Source organism: Xiphias gladius, chromosome 7 (genome assembly GCF_016859285.1).
Source record: "Xiphias gladius isolate SHS-SW01 ecotype Sanya breed wild chromosome 7, ASM1685928v1, whole genome shotgun sequence".
Lineage (NCBI taxonomy): Eukaryota > Metazoa > Chordata > Actinopteri > Istiophoriformes > Xiphiidae > Xiphias > Xiphias gladius.
Window position 1 is genome coordinate 4,248,580 of NC_053406.1, and position 18,805 is coordinate 4,267,384.

Below are 18,805 nucleotides of genomic sequence, written 5' to 3' on the forward strand. Positions count from 1 at the left end.
CTACACCAGCAAATCCTTCGGGTTGGGGCCAGTCTTTTTATGGACGCCAGACAGACACAGATTAAGACAGTTCACTAAATAGCTAATCTCACAGCCTATCACACCTTTGAGTACAAAACTGCTGTAAAGTTGCTAGATGTATGCCTGGGGGAGGGAGTGGAACATTTGTTGTTCATAAGTGCAACATCAGTGTTGTTGTGGTAGATGTACGATCGTTAACCATGTCCATCATAGGCATATCAGCCACTAACACGATGGCTGTTCTTCCTGACATACCCAATCCTCATTCAAGATGGTCAGATGTTCTGAAAATGCTGGCAAACCTGATTCTGCAAATGAAAAGGCATATAAACTGACTACATCCCATCCCTTATTACAACTTTAAAAGACCCCGTGTAACTCTGCCAGTAACTGGCTGGATGCAGCTGTCTGGCTCTGGCTGAGAAAGTCTCCCTGCAGTTGACAAAGGCTTTGTAAACAAAACCTGTCCACCTGTCTGTGTGTGTGTGGTTTGTACATGAGGTAAACACAGGGGAAGCACCTGGCATTCAATGCAACCTGTTAATGCCAAAACATAAGAACATGTGGTATTAAAGGACAAAAAAAATTATCTGATCAACTGGTAGTATACACAGTACAGTGCAAATAGAGATGTACATGAACAATGGCTCAATGGAAGATGGTAAGAAAACTGTCAAAATATGCAGGTGTGTGATTGGAAATTGTAATGATTTCTAGTCCTTGTTTCCTCACCACTGTTTAAACTGGTCAGTGGCTTTTCTCCTTTGAGAAAATGTCCCTTTTGTTTTATAATCTGCTGATAATGAGTGAAGGAGATTACCCACGCGGCAGGGATGGATACGGAAAATAGCCTCATACTGTACATTAGGAAGATGCACATGGAGATTGAAACCAGAACAGAGAAGTGTGAATAAATGAGCCAGCATAGGCAGGATATTCCTCAGGGGTCAGGCAGCTTAGAGCAGCTGACCTGCTCCTTCAAGGTCACCTGGAGGGCAGGACCTCCCAGCTTTCGCTGGCTGCCCGCAGCTGCCTGTCGCTCTGCTGTAAGTTTGATTTAAGCTCATTTAGATGACAGCTTGTTATTGGAGATGACTGGCTTTGAAGCAGGGCTGCAGAGTAGCCCAGACAGCTTTGTTACATGGGGGTGCATGGGAGTTTTTACCTACAATGCGTAGGTCTAATTTAACAACAACTGTGGCTGTTTAAACTAAATGCACACAATATTCAGCATGCATAGTCTGCACCATTACCCAACTTGGCACAAAACACACATCAATGTAGTGATGTCAATACTTTTTTCCAAAGCAGATCCATGTGTTGTATACTCTCTGGTGAGATTAATTTAGCTCCTGTTTCCATTGGACTGCTGTGGTGCAGATGCTATAAGGCAGATTTTTTTTCTCAGCGCTGTGCTTCGGGCTTATTTTAATCTTGATGGGCTGTGATTTTGATGGTATTTCTGGTTTGTGGCTGTGACAGAGTTGTGGTCAGAGTGGTGTTGGGTAATTGTGGATTAGAATGAGTTTTTACCCTAAATGTATGCCTGCTTTTATATGGTGAGGCATTTTCACTTTGGCTCTGTATACCTAAGGGCTTGCGAAATGGTTTTGTATGTGTTTTATGTTAGAATGATCAAGCACAAAGGTTCATGAGCGTCTTTTGCACGCATTTTCATTTTATTTGAGGAGATTCTAAGGTTTTACAGATTGAGGGGAAAGTTGATTTATTGCGCCTGCCTCACTGTTAGACTATTTATCTGATCAAATACCAATCTGACTTTTCCCACATTGTTATGGTAGCTAGTAGATTCCTTCATGGCAGATTGCTATCTTTACGACTCCATAGTCAAGGAGTATACACATGTTAAAGTAGTGAACTAGTAAAATACATTATAGTGAAACTGACTGTGCTAGCGGACGTGTAGAACCTCCCCATGGACCCTGGCTGTTCCTGGACCTTACCATGAGAGCCATGGCTCCTATTTTGTTTGGATATAGGAACTGTTTTTGACAGGGTGAAGGTTTTCCCAGTCATGTAGTCTCTCAGCTACACATTGGGTGGAACCCATAGGATACACCTGACAGCTTGGCTTTTAGCCAGACCTCCAACATCACCTCTGCAAAAGGAGAGACACATGCATGTATGTCTACACACACACACTTACGTACTTGAACTGTATTATAGGAACTGGTCATCAGGGGACTTACTTCCACTTTCATGACATTTTAATGTGAACCTGTCCACAAGCTTCCATTAACTTGTGGACATCAACAAATGGCATGGCTGCTAGAGATACAGTCGTCATACTGAAGGAAGTTTACACTAAATACAAATGAAAGAAATGGTCAAAACACTGGCAGGGTTTATGGGTGGGAAGCCAGTGAGAGACCACGGCCTTGTCACTGCACAAGTGTCTCCCCCTGGTTGATTGGGTCGCCTGCATGTAGGGGGTTTGGATTTGAGTGTGCTTTTAGCTTTTTAATAATAAGGGAATTTTACCATCCCTTCATCATCCACCATTGCTATAGATGCTGGAAACTTTATCTTTAGCTGAAAAGTTAAGCTTTAGCTTCAGTTTCAGCACTAGAAAAATAGCACACTCTACATGTAATGCACCAGTCCCACTGGGTAGAACACAGGGCTTTGCTGGTAGAGGCTACAAGTCTTTTTGGCTAGTTATTGGTTTGTCTTTTTCATAGTGATGTTGCAGCATTGGAAGTTGTTTATAGATGTTAAAACATTAGTTTAAACATTTTATGACATACGCTTATTTACAGGTTAGCTTAGCTTTTTTAGACAGCTTAAATAAATAAGATATAACATGTTAATTACTGAGCTTTAGAGATGCTGGTAGTTTGATTTTGTTATCTTTGGACAGAGCCAAGCCAGTTGTTTCTCCCAGATTCCAGTCTTTATTGTAAACTAACCTAACTGCCTGCTGGCTGTAGCCTTATATTTAGTGTACAGACGAGAGTGGTATCCTACAAAAAAGTGAATTTGTATTTCCCAAAATGGCAAAGTATTCCTTTTAAGATGCTATGTATATTACTTTTTAATGGAAGGCATGAGAGAGCAGGCAGGAATAGGAGAAAAGGCTTAGTAATATAGTATGTACCAAGTAACTACTAACTCGCGCAGCTCCATGTATAAGTTAACTAATGGGTTATACAGCTGTTCTATGTCATACACATAAAGCCAGCCATGCCTAGTTTAAGATCTGGCATCTGTGACTACAGTGTGAACCCAAGCATTTAGATACTGTCAGGACTTCGGACACATTGCTCTGATAACATTAAGCACAGATATCACACTAGACTAAGCCATGAATAGGACTGATAACGTTGTAATGCAGCAGCAGCTTCCAGTTCAAAGTGGACTAATGACCTTTGTACTCATTTCTTAGGACATGAAAAGGTTTGGCTAACATGGGTTCTTGAGAGTTTATGTCTACGGCTGGTGATAGCGGATATTCAAAATTGTCAAATTTGACAATTATCAAGATCTAGTTGGAGAACAAGAGTGAGTTTGTTTTTTTCCCCCAATTGTTTTCTAGACTATGGTCTAGAAAAAACTAATTTTCACGTACAGTTTCTTGTAAGACCTGTTGAAAATTGCAGTTATATTTGACACTGTAAGATTTTCTCAGCCATTCGTTGGATGTACTACACTAAATTCTTCCTTAGTTGCGGTCACGGGGAATCATCAGCTGAAGTTAATGACACAAACAGGCTAATATCTGATATTTAGCAAAAGATCAGTGTCTTTAAACTGATATATGCTTTGGAAAAATAAGCAATGAGACTGGGATAAATCAAAAATCAGGTTAAGTGAATATTAAACTGATAGAATAAAATTAGCTTTAGTTAGTAATGTTGGCAGTATGTGTGGGCGGATGTTTAGATGATGACTACTGCTGATACAGACTGAGTATTACGGAAGTTGAGTCAGACATTGAGATGTTGGAGACACTGGATGGGAATGGTTATTAATTCTAGGCTTTTCCAGACAGACAGTAGGAGACAGAGAGATACAGATATAGGATGAGAAGTAGTATTTACATTACATTACATTACATTACATAGTGTGTTTTACCATTTGAGCAAGTTTGTCTTAAGCAGAGATCTAGTGGGGGTTTAGATTAAATCAGCTCACTCGCCACTTTATTTACCAGTGTGCATTCACCTTGCAGCATTGGAAGTAATTTCTAGATGTTATAGGGATGGTTTAAACATTTTACGAAATACGCTTATTTGCAGGTTATTTGCAACTTTCTAAAGCTTATACTTTCACATCTTTGGTGGACACTGAATAGCAGTATTCAGCATCACAGAAGTTGCACATTAGTGGTGTACAGCTTTGAATATTGACTTCTGTAAATTTGTCGGAAAGAAGTTATAGTTTCACGTAAGTGTAAGCACTAAAATGAAAGTGAAGTGTTAATTTAAATCTGAAGTTAGGTAAGTTAGGTAAATTAAAAGACAATGTTAGTTGAAGAGTTGGCTAAAGTGTAAGCAGTGCAAGCAGTTGAAGTAAATTGTGTATGAACAGTGAAAGAATTGGGAGTGAGAAGAGCTGAAGAATGTTTTCCTGTGATTCAAAGGTGTAGACCTGAGACCTGAAAGGGTTTGAAGTGGCAGTTTAAGTGTATATTAATCAGAATTAATGTAGGGCTTCTCGAGTACCGATCATTACTCTCTTACAGCACCACTTGGCAATTTAGGTGTTTTTCCATAAGGATCTTGCGTACTGCAGCTGTAAGTGCCTCAGATGGCAGAGAGATGCGGAGTGTGTTGGAAGTTATACCAAAAAACACTTTGTAAGGCAAAAGAGGATCTAGTAGAATGGAAGTAATGAGGGCACGTGTCTGGCACTGAGTCAGAATATGTGTTACCTGTATGCTTATGACTCACAGTCTTGGATGGTATGTATGTACAGTATGTGTTTGCCTGGTTAGTTTTAGCCCGCTACTGTGGGCAGCTGCTTTCGCTTTTCCATGCAAGTCTTTCCCACATCCCAAAGCTAGCCCAGTGGTAGAGCCAGCCCCGCCCTGCTGGGAATAAATGTTAGTGACTGAGTCCTGCTTCTTCTCTGTATTACAGCCTTGACTGCTTTGGGACTGGAAACCACCCTGGAAATGAGTCAAAATCCACGCCAGCTTCACTGCCATTTTTGTACATGCAGTGTGACTTACAGGAGATGGGAAGTCCTCAAATGACTTGAATAAAAATCCTAATGTCTTCAGAAAAAGTTAATATAGTACAGCATTTTTTTCATGTTCATTTTATTGGCTCTGGCTTAGAATTTCATGCGTTTCTTTGACATGCTTTGCCCACATTCTAGTCTGACAGGATGAAGTTGGCGTTGAATGTGGAACTGCTCATTCATGTTTACCTGCAGCAGTGCTGACCAGCTCTCTTCCTAATCCTGTTCTGTTCTACACTGTCACACACACCGTCAACTGCACACCTTCTCTCAGATTAACCAAATAATACAAGATAACTGGTAATCCTATTTCATCTGCTCTTGCACATCTGTGTACACTGCCAGGCCAGAAGGAGAGGAACTGTGTGGGTCTTTGTGTGTGGTTTGGGTCTGTTTTGGAGATATTCTGTTGAAAGGCTTTGTTTAATCCTGTTGTAACATGTTGGCTATTTTACCGGGAAATTAGAGCAACACTCCGTAGTTTTTCCAGAAACCTACTTGATGTTACTCAAGCACTTAGCCCCATGTTAGTTACAAAAATAATCCACGTACAATAATAGACTACGATGTTTGTTTTAAATACCCATTAATGTGAGTCCTTGTATTCCAGCCCTGTCTCTCACACATGGAGAAGGTAGGTGGTCAGGGGATTACAGACTTCTCTTTTTACCCCAATAGTGTGCAAGATGAGCTGTGTAAGACATCCTAAATTGAACTATGACACCTGTAAATATACCCTTAGTGGACAAAATATGAGGAACACCTTCCAGGCATGACTTATACTTATTCATGACTTACAACCAGCATGCCCTTCACCAACGTTTTCTGATTAGTATTTTGTACTAGTGTTATTGTGTGTGTGTGTGTGTGTGTGTGTGTGTGTGTGATCATCCCTCCTTCCTCTCCACTCATCCTTGTAATGATGACAAACTGACCTGAGCCCTCTGGATCCTTTACCATATCTTACTTGTAATTATGTCATCTCCTCTCCTGCGTATGAACCTGTGATTTTCCAACTGCTTCCAAACCACACAGTCAGTGATGAAACACACACACCCACTCTGTTGTGATATTAGATCAAAGGCAAATCTCAGTGTTTGCTGAAACGAGGATGCATCTGGGGAGCTAACCAATACCATGCTAGCAAGCTGAGGACATGCGAGTGCTAGTCAGGGACTTTTTCTGTACTGAGCTGTTAACTCCAATTTGTTCTCAGGATTGAGCTTCATTTCACTGAATAAAAAGTCAAAAGGGGGAAGACCTCCCAGATCTAGCAAGCTTGCCAACTGTCAGTTTGCACACTAGTTAGCGTTGTTAGCATTGAATTGAATGGATTTTGTCATTTTAAATGCTGGGGCGACGAAGCCTTTAGTCCACTAGCAAAACATTTATTTTCATTATGATTCAAATTGTTCTTATTCCAGAAAGATGATGAACCAAGTTTTTAAAAGGGCACATTTGTTGCAAAACAGTCCCCCCTGCAATACAATAGGAGTTCTCTGAATGAGCAGTGTAGCTTAGTGGAAAAAACTGAGTGTGTGCGTGCATGCGTGCGTGCGTGTGTGTGTGTTTCCATAGCCTTGACTGTGACAATACAGCGAACACCGGGATCCTGGGTTAAAACTATGAAGGCTTCCTCTCTCACTCAATACCTTTTGTTAACCTTTAACCAAGTCTATCCATGGAGCTTTGATAATGTCAGCACAGTACAGGCAGGTGTGGCCTTGGACCTGGAGAGGGAAAGAGGGAGAGCGATTGAGAGGAGGCAGAGTGACATGAAATAAAAGTGTGAATTGATTGAGTAGTAGGCAGTGTGTGTGTGAGAGAAATGGCAGAAAGAGTGTGTAAATAGCTTTGATTGGGGTTGTGAGGTTGAAGAAAGTAACCAAATGTGGCATGAAAGCATTACCAGATACTAGCACAAAGAAGGAAAGGAAAAAAGCAGCCTATAGAGTCTGAAGGGATGCAAACATAGTGGATGAATGAGATTCGAATGGCTGGTACAAATACGGCTTTGACTGATATGGGTTTTTGATGTTTGATACTGATATCTAAGCAATATTCATTCATTCCTTGTCTTCACCTGCTCATTGCTTATGAAGATGAAAATATTCTGATGTGTATCCCAACATGTATTAGGTGTGAAGCAGCGTAACATGCTTGACTAGTGAGCAGTACATGAAAATGTTGACACAGATAGTAAAGAGTGTAAAGGACAGACTGTCCTGTTGCCATGTGAAATCCTTATCAGACCACTCTCTCTCTCTGACTTGTAGTGCCAATTTTTATGTTGCACTACCCTCCTTTGCAAACAAGGTTGCTTTACTCTCTGGGTTAGCAGGTTAATGGTCACCTGTTTTGCAGTCTTTTCCGTGGCTGCAGGTCCAGTTTGGGCAGGCAAACCCTGTAGGGAGTGTACAGGGTTTCCTCAGGTTTTGAAAGTCTTAATGGAAACAGTCTACTGCCTTATCTTAAGATCAAAACAGATTTAATACACTTAAGGAGTTTAAATCATAAATTAAAAGTTAAAGGCCTTGATTTTGCAGTTTCATGGTACACTGCTTTTGGGAAGTACTGTATGTGTAGTTTGCTCTCACGTGTCTATGGTTGATAAACTTTTTTCAGTTTAAAATGTATTTCAGTTTAAACAGTGTTTTTACATTTCAGCATTAAATTTTAGCCATTCTAGTGGCATGGCTCTTTTCCACTTTGATCCAGACTTAAATATCTGGAAACCTGTCTCATGGATTGCCATGAAATTTTGTACAGAGATTCATGGTCCCCAGAGGTGGAGTCCTACTGAATCTGGTGATCCCCAACCTTTTAGCTCTAGAGCAGGTTGATTTTTTTTTTTTTTTAAGCTCTTAGTAAAATATATCAATAACTATTGGTCGGACTGCCATGGAATTTGGTACATCCATGGTGCCCAGAAGGTGAATCCTAATGATTTTGGTGATTCCCTGATGTTTCCTAAAGAGCCACTAGCAGGTCAAAGTTTTCACTTATCCAGATAAAACATTTTAATTTGTCCAACACTTTGGTTTATGAATAAGTGCCCACAAAATAGTCTCATCAGTGTCAGCTGTACTTTGTGTTCAGTGCTAATTAGCAAATGTTAGCAGGCTACCAATCTTAACTATGATGTGAACATTGTAAACATTATACCTGCTTGACATCAGCATGTTAGTGTTGTCATAGTGAACAAGTTCGCATGCTGACCTTAGCTTTTAGCTCAAAGCATACCTGTGCTTAAGTATAGCCTCACAGAGCTGCTAGCATGGTTGTAGACTTGTTTACTGGTACAAAAAAAAAAATTCAGACTTGCACACATTGTGACATTTTACAGGATCTCCAAAATCCTCACCTGAATAATTTCTTAGTCAGAGTAGTTCTGTTAGTCGACCAGACTCCAATGTAATTACATGGTCAGCATGTTAAACCCCCAGTCAGCCAGGATTTCACAGTTGTTTCTTAATTAATGTATTTTTGTCCTCAACACAGCTGCATACCTCCTCCACAAACTCAAATAATCAAAGCTTAGTATCTAACATACCCCAATGGCCCTGCCTAGTCTAACTATGAAAAGTGGTTGAGATGGAGAAAAGTGTGTGTGTGTGTGTGTGTGTGTGTGTGTGTGTGTGTGTGTGTGTGTGTGTGTGTGTGTGTGTGTGTGTGTGTGTGTGTGAGTGAGAGACAGAGAGAGAGAATGTGAAGGAATCTTTTTTCCTGGAACAACTGTTCATTTAGATCCGTCCCTAGTGGGATTAAATAGTTGCGGGTGTGGCACTTGTGAACCTCACAGAGGACATTCTTAAGAAGTTATTTCACTGAATTTGTGTGCTTATTCATCAGCATTTATACATAGTTAATCAAACTTTCACAACTTTTTGACTTCATATTCATGAGGGAATATCCATTTTTGCAATTAATAGCAACAATTGAATGTGCTGTGTTTAGTAACATCAATAAATATTGACCATATGAATATGGTCGTCATGGCGATGGCTTGTAGGATGGTATGCATGTGTGTTTTGTGACGGATGTGTCGCTGTCTGTTCAATGCTGGATGACTGTAACCAAATGACCTGCAACATCCTGAACAATGTGTGTGTACTGCAGGGTCTTTTTTTTTTTTTTTCTGGTTTGGTCCAGACACAGTGTTTGTTTCACTAGAAGCTGTGTACACGTGTCTCTGTGTATGTGGACAATTGTAGACAAAAATGAGCAGTAAAATTTATGTTAAAATTAGAGTATGGATGTAGCTAAAGGTTGTATGGTTGGTGACTGGAAATCCTCTTAGTAAAGCATGCAAGCATGTGTTCATTCTTTTAGAACAGTTGTTTATGTCTTGGGAGCTTAAACCCTGGTAATAAATCACTATGGAGAAGATTCCAGAGATGTTGCAATTAAATGTGTTTGATCAAAGTGCTAAGCGATCTTCTTGTGTTGAGGGAGGGTCGGTGTTAAGTTACTTTCTCCAGAAATTCCTCTAAGTTCAAGCAGTTCGTATATAAATTCCATCCATTTGTCAGGTTTAATGTAGGCGGATGCTGGCATGTCACAGCTTTCTTTTTCATATTTTTTCATCTTTCCAGCCCCCCCCCCCCGTATGTTCCATCCAGCCCCTTTCCTATGGCTTTACTCTGTGTGTGTGTGTGTGTGTGTGTGCTTGTTTGTGTGCTTGTTTGTGTGTGTGTGTGTGTGTGTGTGTGTGTGTGTGTGTGTGTGTGTGTGCTTGTTTGTGTGTGTGTGCGCGCACCTTCTTCCTGGTTGAAGGAACATAGCTGCTTAATGTTATCTCAACTACAGACTAATGCCCATAAAGCTAGAAAAAAAGAAAATTGGGTTAGAAGGAATGAAAAGAAACCACTAGTGGCATAGATAGAAATAAAAAATGGCTCCAAAATTACGTAGGGAAAGGGAAAGGAAGCAATGTAAATTATTTAGAAAACTGTGTCTCTTTATTGTAATGGTCTAGTTTTGTTTTGTCTTGCAGCTCAGCTGTTATTAATGTCTAATCAACAAAGAGGAAGTGCTTGGAGTAAACAGGAAATTCACTGTTTGGAAATTTAGAAACTTAGTACAAGCGGTTATAAAGCCCCAGAATAACTGTGGCCTGGATATGTGTTGATAGGGCTAAGTTTCTTACAGTCAGTCAATTCTGATGAAATACTTCCTTATTTACTTTGTGCATTCCAAACAGCTGTGGATGCATTTTGTTGTCAGCATGGTGGCAGTTAAAGCTCAAAGTAATGTAACTTAAGAAAACACATGCAAAAAGACAAAACACAAGCGGATGAAGAGAAAATGGTCATTAATTTGACAACACATACACAGCGTTGAGCTCTCGGGGCTACCATATGTCAATCAGTGGAAGACGTGGAGGAAATACTTCCAAGTGTTTTGGATGAAGGGCTTATTTGCTTTTTTAAGGGAAGTATCTCAGCTTTTGATTTGAAGTTGTAGGAAACAGATTGCATTTAAGATCATTTTTATTGGTATTAGAAAGCTTGTAAAAGACCATCATGAGACAATAATACTCCATTAATAGCCAGATTATGTCAAATGTTTTAGGGGTGTCAGGAGTTTCTTTCATAAGGCAGGGTGAGTCAGGTTTCATTACAGACATTTGTATTTGGTAAAATCCTGTCCTCTCTTCCATCATATATAGGGCAGAATACACTGACTGACAGTACAATAACTAATTTTCAGTAAAGGCCTAATGGCTGGGTTATTAAACTAATTGAATTTAAAGGCACTGATTATTAGTCCAAATATCAGCCGTTAAAAGTTCAGACTAGTCATTGGCATCGGTATAATAAGCCTGTGTTAGCCCCGGAGCCTATTGTGGTGGTCTGTATCATGGGTTGGGCTGCAGCGTGCAGGCAGGCCACCATTGTTTTAACCTACAGCCAAAGCTCCTCTCCATATAAGGCCTGCTGTGGATAAAATAAGACCAAGAGGCTCTCTGTACATAGGGGAGGAGAAGAGAGGATAGATGTGGGAGAGACAGAATCATAAAAAGGTGGAAAAGGGACAGAAGAAAAACACCTACAGAGTAGAGGAAGGAAAAGTGATAAGTGATAAAGACAGGTACATGTGGAGATTAATGGACAAAGAGACAGTGAAGGACAAGTGAGAGAATAGAGCTGTAGCAGGAAAGACATGCACTGTAGGTAGAAAAGGGTGGGAAAGGAGGTTGGAGAGGCAGAATGTTCCCAGTGTTTTGAGTTCTGTCCCTCAGCAAGTCTCCACCTGCCCGGTTGACTAGAGAGGCCTGTAGACTGTGTGAGAGTAGAGTGTGTGTCTGTGGTTTCTTTTATCTCTATATCTGTGTAAGGGCCTTTCATTAACATTTGAATTAAAGACATTTTGTCATTCCCCACTTTCTGCAAGGGGTTAATTTATAGTTTAGACATGGGTTTAGAGTTACAATTAGAAAAAAGATTAGGTAATTGATGTAAAATATCCTTAAGTTTACCAAGAGTTGAGTGTGTGTCCGTGTGTTACCCTACTGTACCTTTCCCTTTTACTTCTCTAGTATACATTTTGTCTACTAACTGCATTGTATGTGTTTGTAACAAACACAGTCTTTGAACTTTTTTGTACACTTTTTGTTTTGTACCAGGACATTTTTCTTCAAGCATGTGTTATAGTGATATAGCTAATAGTGATCTTCTCTGCTGCTGTAAATAATAATTTAAAGATCTCATATGTTGGATTTGAAAAGTGCCCCTAGTGGTAGTATCTACAAGAGCACGGATTTGACCCAAATATTCATTGGGTCATATTCACTTATTTTCATTCTATAATATTCACTTTTGTCAATATTCGACTTGTCAAAAGAATGTTTGCTAGATGTAGTGATTGGAGTTCTGCCAAAAGGATATAGTTTTTGTCTCATCAGACCAGAGAATCTTGTGAATTGTGGCACCTTATATTATAAACACAGGTGTGTGCCTTTCTAAACTCTGTCCAATTTAATTCATTTTGCCAAAGGTGAACTCTAGTCATGTTCTAGACTCATCTCAAGGATGATTAAAGCAAACAGGATGCACCTGACCACAATTTGGAGTGTCACAGCACAGGGTCTGAATACTAAATGTAAATGTGAGAATGTGAGGTTTCAGTTTTTAATTTTTAATAAAGTTTAGATTGATAGGCAAAAATGTCAATTTTATCCATTTAAAACTAAATCTTCAACACAATAAATTGTGCAAAAAAAGAAAGGGATGTGAATACTTTCTGAAGTCGCTGTATGACTATATAGAACCACTTCTCTACCTTTGTGTATGTAGCTATGTGTCACAGTTGGTGACCTCATACAGTGACGGCACCATGTTGACAACACCAGCTGTAAAAACCCCCAATCTAAAATAGGGCGTTCATTTAGAGTACTGTTTTTTGGTTGGCGCCTCATATCAGAGCTTATTATCAGTCTAACAATTATGTAGAAGAACCAGTAAGTTGCAGACTTCCAGTAATGCTTGAATGGACATACGGCCCAACTCCATTCATCCACACAGAAATCGTCGTCCACACTCTGATTCAACCGCTTTCTCAGTTCAGCCTAGGATTAGGCCTTTATGGAAGACACAGACTGTTTAGGAAATGCCTTCATGACCAAAGTGCTGCCACAGTGGAAAAGTGAATGTGTATGTGTGTGAAGGACAGGGAGTGTCTCTGTATTTGGTGTATACAGTGTGTGTGTGTGTGTGTGTGTGAAGTGGAAAAAACTACAACTCAGTTTCTTCTTATTAACTTGATTTCAAGCCTGCTGCTTCAACCTTTTTGTCTCTTGGTATCACATCTGTCCAAAGGGGAAACATCTCACTCTGCTGTGGTCTGATGCACATGGGCACACACACACATGCACACACTCTGTGGTGATTCACTTAACCCAGAACAGTGAGGGCAGCAAGAGAGAGGCACACTAAGTAGTTTGAGAGAAACAGGAACAGTTTGAGTGAGTGTATTTGGCCCCTGGGAACCCCCTTGTGTCAATATAGTGCTGGGCCACCATAAGCTAACAGGCTGCATGTTATGTCAGAAACACACACACACACACACATTCACACTTATTTAATATCTTAATATCTCCTTACTGTGACACTTTCACCATCTGTCACCAACTTCCTGCCTCTCATCCTCTTTTTTGATACTTCTCTTTTATTGTATTTCTCTCTCTTCTCTCCTCTCGTCTCTGTTTCCAGACTTGTTTGCCGCCCACATGGCTTGCATTCTTTTGCTCTGACATCACAGCCGCCCTGCACTGCCATTTATTTTTTTTCTCTTTTTTTGTCTCACCCTCTTTGGTCTCTTGCTTCATTTGCAAATCTTAGATCCCTCCTTCCCTTGTTGAAATTTTTTTTCTTAAAATATTGATAAGTACCCATTCAAGGACTGGGTGATATATCCATTGAAGGCCAATGTAGGACTTTATTTTATATAGTTGATATTACGCACCATTATTCAGCATGTTTAATTGAAACTTTTGAGTATGAAAGAAAAAGAGGATTGAAAGAGTGAGAAAAGGGAAAGAATAGTTTGGGAGAGAGGGAAAGTGAAGGTGAGGGAATGATAGTCTGGCTAATGTCAGGATGTTTTTTGCGTGAATATGTTTTAATCGGTGCTGCAGATTTACAATGGCTTAAAGCAGGCATTTAATGGGTCAAAGGGTCACTTTGAATTTTTTTTTTTAAATCTCTGGTTTGTGGCCAGTGGGTTAAGGTGTGATCCTCCTCTGGCTATTGTCTCACAGCTCGCATTGACAGTTGAACTCCACAGCAAAGAGAGGCCAGAAATGCATGTAATTTTTATTGTTAAAGCTAATGACTTGTAATGACTTGTTTTAGTAACGATTACAAGAGCTGTTTTGTTATGGTCAAAGAACCTGTGGAGTGTCAGGAAGAAAGCCAGGCCTGCTGGAAAGTAACAATACACAAAAAGGGCCAGTGAAAGACATGCCATGAGGAGATTGCAGAATAGAGTGGTAGTACTCTTTCATTATGTGTCAAAATGTGCTCATGTTGCTTTATAACGTTTAGAGGATGCACAAAACTGATTAACTTGATTGCAAGTCATAATCTTACTTTCCACTAAGCTTTAGTGCTAATACCACTTCTTATTTCCCTTAGGTTTGAGTTAATGCTCCTATCATTGAGTATTTATTTCATATGCTTACGTGTTGACGTCAAGACCCCTAAGCCAAAGATCTACCAGGGACAGGGTGTTCCTGGTAGATCGTTGGACAGTCTCTCATCACATAACAGCTTTCATGACCAAGAAGCCAAATTCTCCCAAGTTAGGTGTGTTCCTCTAACATAATTTACAACTCAGCCCTGAGGTAGTGGACATATTGCTTTTGGTTGAAAGCCAGCTATTGCGTACTGAACTGAAGGACTGAAGTTTTAGATGACATGTAAAGTCATTCTTCAGGATACTATAATAGAGATGGGTGCGGTCATCATATGTGTACCATATGTATGTCTGATAGATTATATTGTTGTAGAGGACTGTTTGTGTTTCCTCAGCAGTCTTAACCAATGAAACAAAATCTAAACATCTATTTATTATTATCTTGTCTCATTTTAAGCTGTGCAGACTTTTACACACTTTGCTATCTTCTAGTTTGCCATTATCGTTAAATCCCAGGCTAATCTTCCTGGTGGCGAAGATGATTTTGGTTTATAGTGCTATTTAGTAACAAGGGCTGTCCGATGTTGTATTACTGATGTCATAGCGTAGCATTTATCAGTATCAGTAGCCTCTAAAGTACAATTTTATGTTTATGAGGATAATGAGGCACTAGAAGTCTTTACTCAAGCCCAAAGTACCCTTTGGAGTTTTCTTGTTTAAAAAAACACAAAACAAACAAAAGTTCTGTTTACAATAAGCTTTACTCAGCAAAACAGCGTGTGTTTCCTTGAGGGCTAACAAATGTGTTGAGTCCATTGCCTTACTCATAAAACATTTGCACATGTTTTTTTGTTTTTGTTTTTTTTTTTTAGTATTTTGAATTGTGCGCTGGTGCGGCAAAGTGGTGCAGTGGTTAGCACAGTTACCTCACAGCAAGAATGTTCAGGGTTCAAACCCGGTTAGGCCGGGGCCTTTTTGTGTGACTCTAAATTGCCCATAGGTGTGAATGTGAGTGTGACTGGTTGTTTGTCTCTATATGTCGGCCCTGTGATAGATTGGCAAACTGTCCATGGTGTACCCCGCCTCTCGCCCAATGTCAGCTGGGTTTGGCAACCCTCAAAGGACAAGCAGTATAGCTGATTAATGGATGGATGGAAATTGTACATTGTTTACATTCATTTTTATGTGCTTGCAGTCCTCTTCCTCACTACTTTTGTTGGCCCATTACAATATTATTGCTATTACTTTAACCAACTTTTGATCATTGGAGTAGTGTGTGTGTATGATGTAAAAAAAAAAAAATGCAGACCAACTTGTAAAACCACTCCTCTATGGCACTACTAGTGGACAAAAACTCCATAGGGTACCTTTTTAAATAAGTAGATGAAACTTGGAGTTATGCAACATTGACTGTTGATGTTTATTAGGATTGCACCAGTTCAACCGATAATGATTCTCTCTCCTGATTCCCATTCCCTTTCCCAACTTCGATTCAGAGGCATCATCGGGTTCTCTTTTTCCAAAAATTAAAATCTGTATACTGCTCAGATTCTGGCCAGAACTTGCTGTGGTACTAAAAACTGAGTCAGTGGCTCATCGTAACAGAATGAGTGTAACTGATAGAGGAAATACTGAATTTTATAATGACATTGACATTGAGTACCAGATTGTTGCATCCCCAATGTTTATTGAAAGATCAATATCTGCCTAATGTACAATGGCCTAATAGTAGTTTGGAAAACTATACTTTTATTTAGTCAGAAATTCCCCTCTTAAGTGGATCTTCATGCCTCTGTAGTATCTTTAGATATTGTTAGACCCATGGTTTGGTAGATGAAGAAAGAACATATTTAATATTCACAACATATTTAGCATTAGTGTGTGTTGCACACGTTGAAATGGGGAGATCTGTATTCACTGGGATTTCGTAAAACACAACTTAATCAGGCAGTATTTGGTGTGAAAGAGTTATTAGTATGAGCACAGAGTTTGACCTAATTGAATTTAACACTTCCAGAATGCTGTTGTGTGGCTTGGGAATCAGTTGGTAGCATGCGAATTGTGTGGTGGTATGCTGCATTCTGAGTACCCCAGAGGGCAACACAACGTGATAGTTGTCTTTTGTTTACATGAAGCAGCTGCTGCAGACATCACATTTAGTTAACCTTTAGTTGAATTGCATTGTAGTTTCCCCCAATATGATGAATGAATGTTGGCATAGGGTTACACAACATTACAACATAACACAGTCTTTAGCTGTACTGGCTAAAGCTTCAAACAAGCACGGACAGTAGTGCAGATGAGCCTTCTACAGGCCAAGTGATACCAGTTCAGTACAGAGCAGTTTGGTATTAGCTCCTAACAAATGTGACTGATTAGTGTGGCATGATATTACATGACGACACATTCCCAAGCCTTATTTCTAGACTGTATGGGCAATGGATGGAGAGTGGAAAATTTCTATATATATCCAAGATCATTCTGAACAAACTTTTCTGGAGGAAGTGAGAGAGGAAAGAGGAATTTAAGGGGAGGGAGCAGACAAATGAGAGAGAGAGGGAGGGGGAGAGAGAGAGAGAGAGAGCGATGGGGAGAGCGAGAGGGAGGGGGAGAGGGAGAGAGAGCAGGAGGCGAAAGTCAAGTTCCCATTTCAAATTTCCCACGGCGTCAAGGTCAGATGCATTTCCCTGAAAGTGGTCAGTGGGATTTGAGCTTTTTCCCCTTGCCTCAATCAAAACAACATGTTTATTTTGGTGTTTTCCCCCCAAAGTTGTGTGTGTGTGTGTGTGTGTGTGTGTGTGTGTGTGTGTGTGTGTGTGTGTGTGTGTGTGTGTGTGTGTGTGAGACAGAGAGGCTGTGCTTTCAATAGGAAGGAGGGGGCTCTATTGAGCTTATACACATTTTTGGCTTCTTTCAAAGGCCTAACACACACATAGAATATTTGGTAAATACTGGAGTAATTATCCCTTCAGTGACCTTCGACCTGGTCCAAAACACTGTCCTATTTAAATAAAATAACAAATTTGATGCATCTGCTTTGGCAATGCTGGCCACCACGTTGCATTTAGCATTATAGCCTGTTGTTAAAAAGCTCCACCAATGGCCAAATGGCCTATATAAAACAATGTTTGTTTTGTTTCCAAGGCTTTATGTCCCTCATAATGCTTTATATCATGTCATCTATTGCCTCAGAGTTATAAAGGACAGAAGGACCGATTGAATATGCTGTATTGTGTCTTCAGTTAGTGTGTGTGCCAGTTAGTCATTAGGCAGATGATCTGTTATTCCATCAAATATATAAATGTGTAAATATACTGTGTGTGTGTGTGTGTGTGTGTGTGTGTGTGTGTGTGTGTGTGTGTGTGTGTGTGTGTGTGTGTGTGTGTGTGTGTGTGTGTGTGTGTGTGTATACACACATATATATAATATATATCTTACTTCGGGTGAATGTCGTTCCAAATCTATTCCAATCTATGCAATGTCTATTCCAGCTATGAATGGAATTGTAAGTGGCACTTTGGATAAGAAAGTTGATAAGAAAGGGTTAAAGTCTGACAGCTGAGGGAGACACTGTTGGTCAGATACAGCCCCTCCTCCCTCCAACTCAGCACAAATATGCTGCCTCAGCATGAGCCTGCAGAAACACACACTAAGGCACACACCTTTACAGTCTGTTCACTTGCCAAAAGTCCCTTTCAGCCAGACACATTAACACACATGAATAAACAAATTAATCTAGTTGGTATATTGGGTGTTAAACAACTTTAACTCTCTATCTTCTCCTTTATCTTTGCTTGTTTCTTGTCTGCCCAGTGTATTCTCACAATGTGGTGAGATAGGGAGACACACACAGAAAGGCAGAGAGAGAGAGAGGTCTGGAAAACATTACTCAGATTCCTGCAGCAAGAGCTCTGATTATACTGGCAATGAAGAAAGAGACGGACAAGTGAGAGAAGGGGGGCATCAAATGAGGTGTACAAAGTTCTGACACAGACACTGCTGAACCTGGTAGAAAGTGTGTGTTTTCTCTTGCCCACTCAAGCAGATGGAGTTATTTTCAGGCATTTTAATGTCTGCCTCAACAAAAACCTGATAGCTCCTTATTGAGTTTCATTTAGTCAGGGGTGGCCAGAAGAGGGCAGTGTGGAAGAGAAAGAGTATGTTCTTCTATATCGTCCCTATACTTACCTTTAACAAGTGATGAAAGTTACACCTTCTCTGTCTGTGAATGAGCATATTGAACCTTTCTGCTGCTATAGCTCTCCAATTTTAATGATTTATCATTGCTTGGTGGTTTTTGCTGCTGTGAAGAACTGTAATAATAAATGGGTTCTTTTACTAAGTTGACTAGTTACCTTATTGAAAAGACCCTTGAACAGTCTTTTTCTAAATGGAGGAACACGTGGAGTGTGAATAGAAGTATGACTAGAATGATCTTGGC

At 40.0% G+C, this 18,805-nt stretch overlaps 1 protein-coding gene across 3 annotated transcripts in view; it reads left to right on the forward strand.

The window, feature by feature from the left end:
* The window catches only part of LOC120791535 (unconventional myosin-Ic-like), a 61,878-nt gene that overhangs the window by 5,627 nt on the left and 37,446 nt on the right, over positions 1 to 18,805 (forward strand). The window lies entirely within an intron of this gene.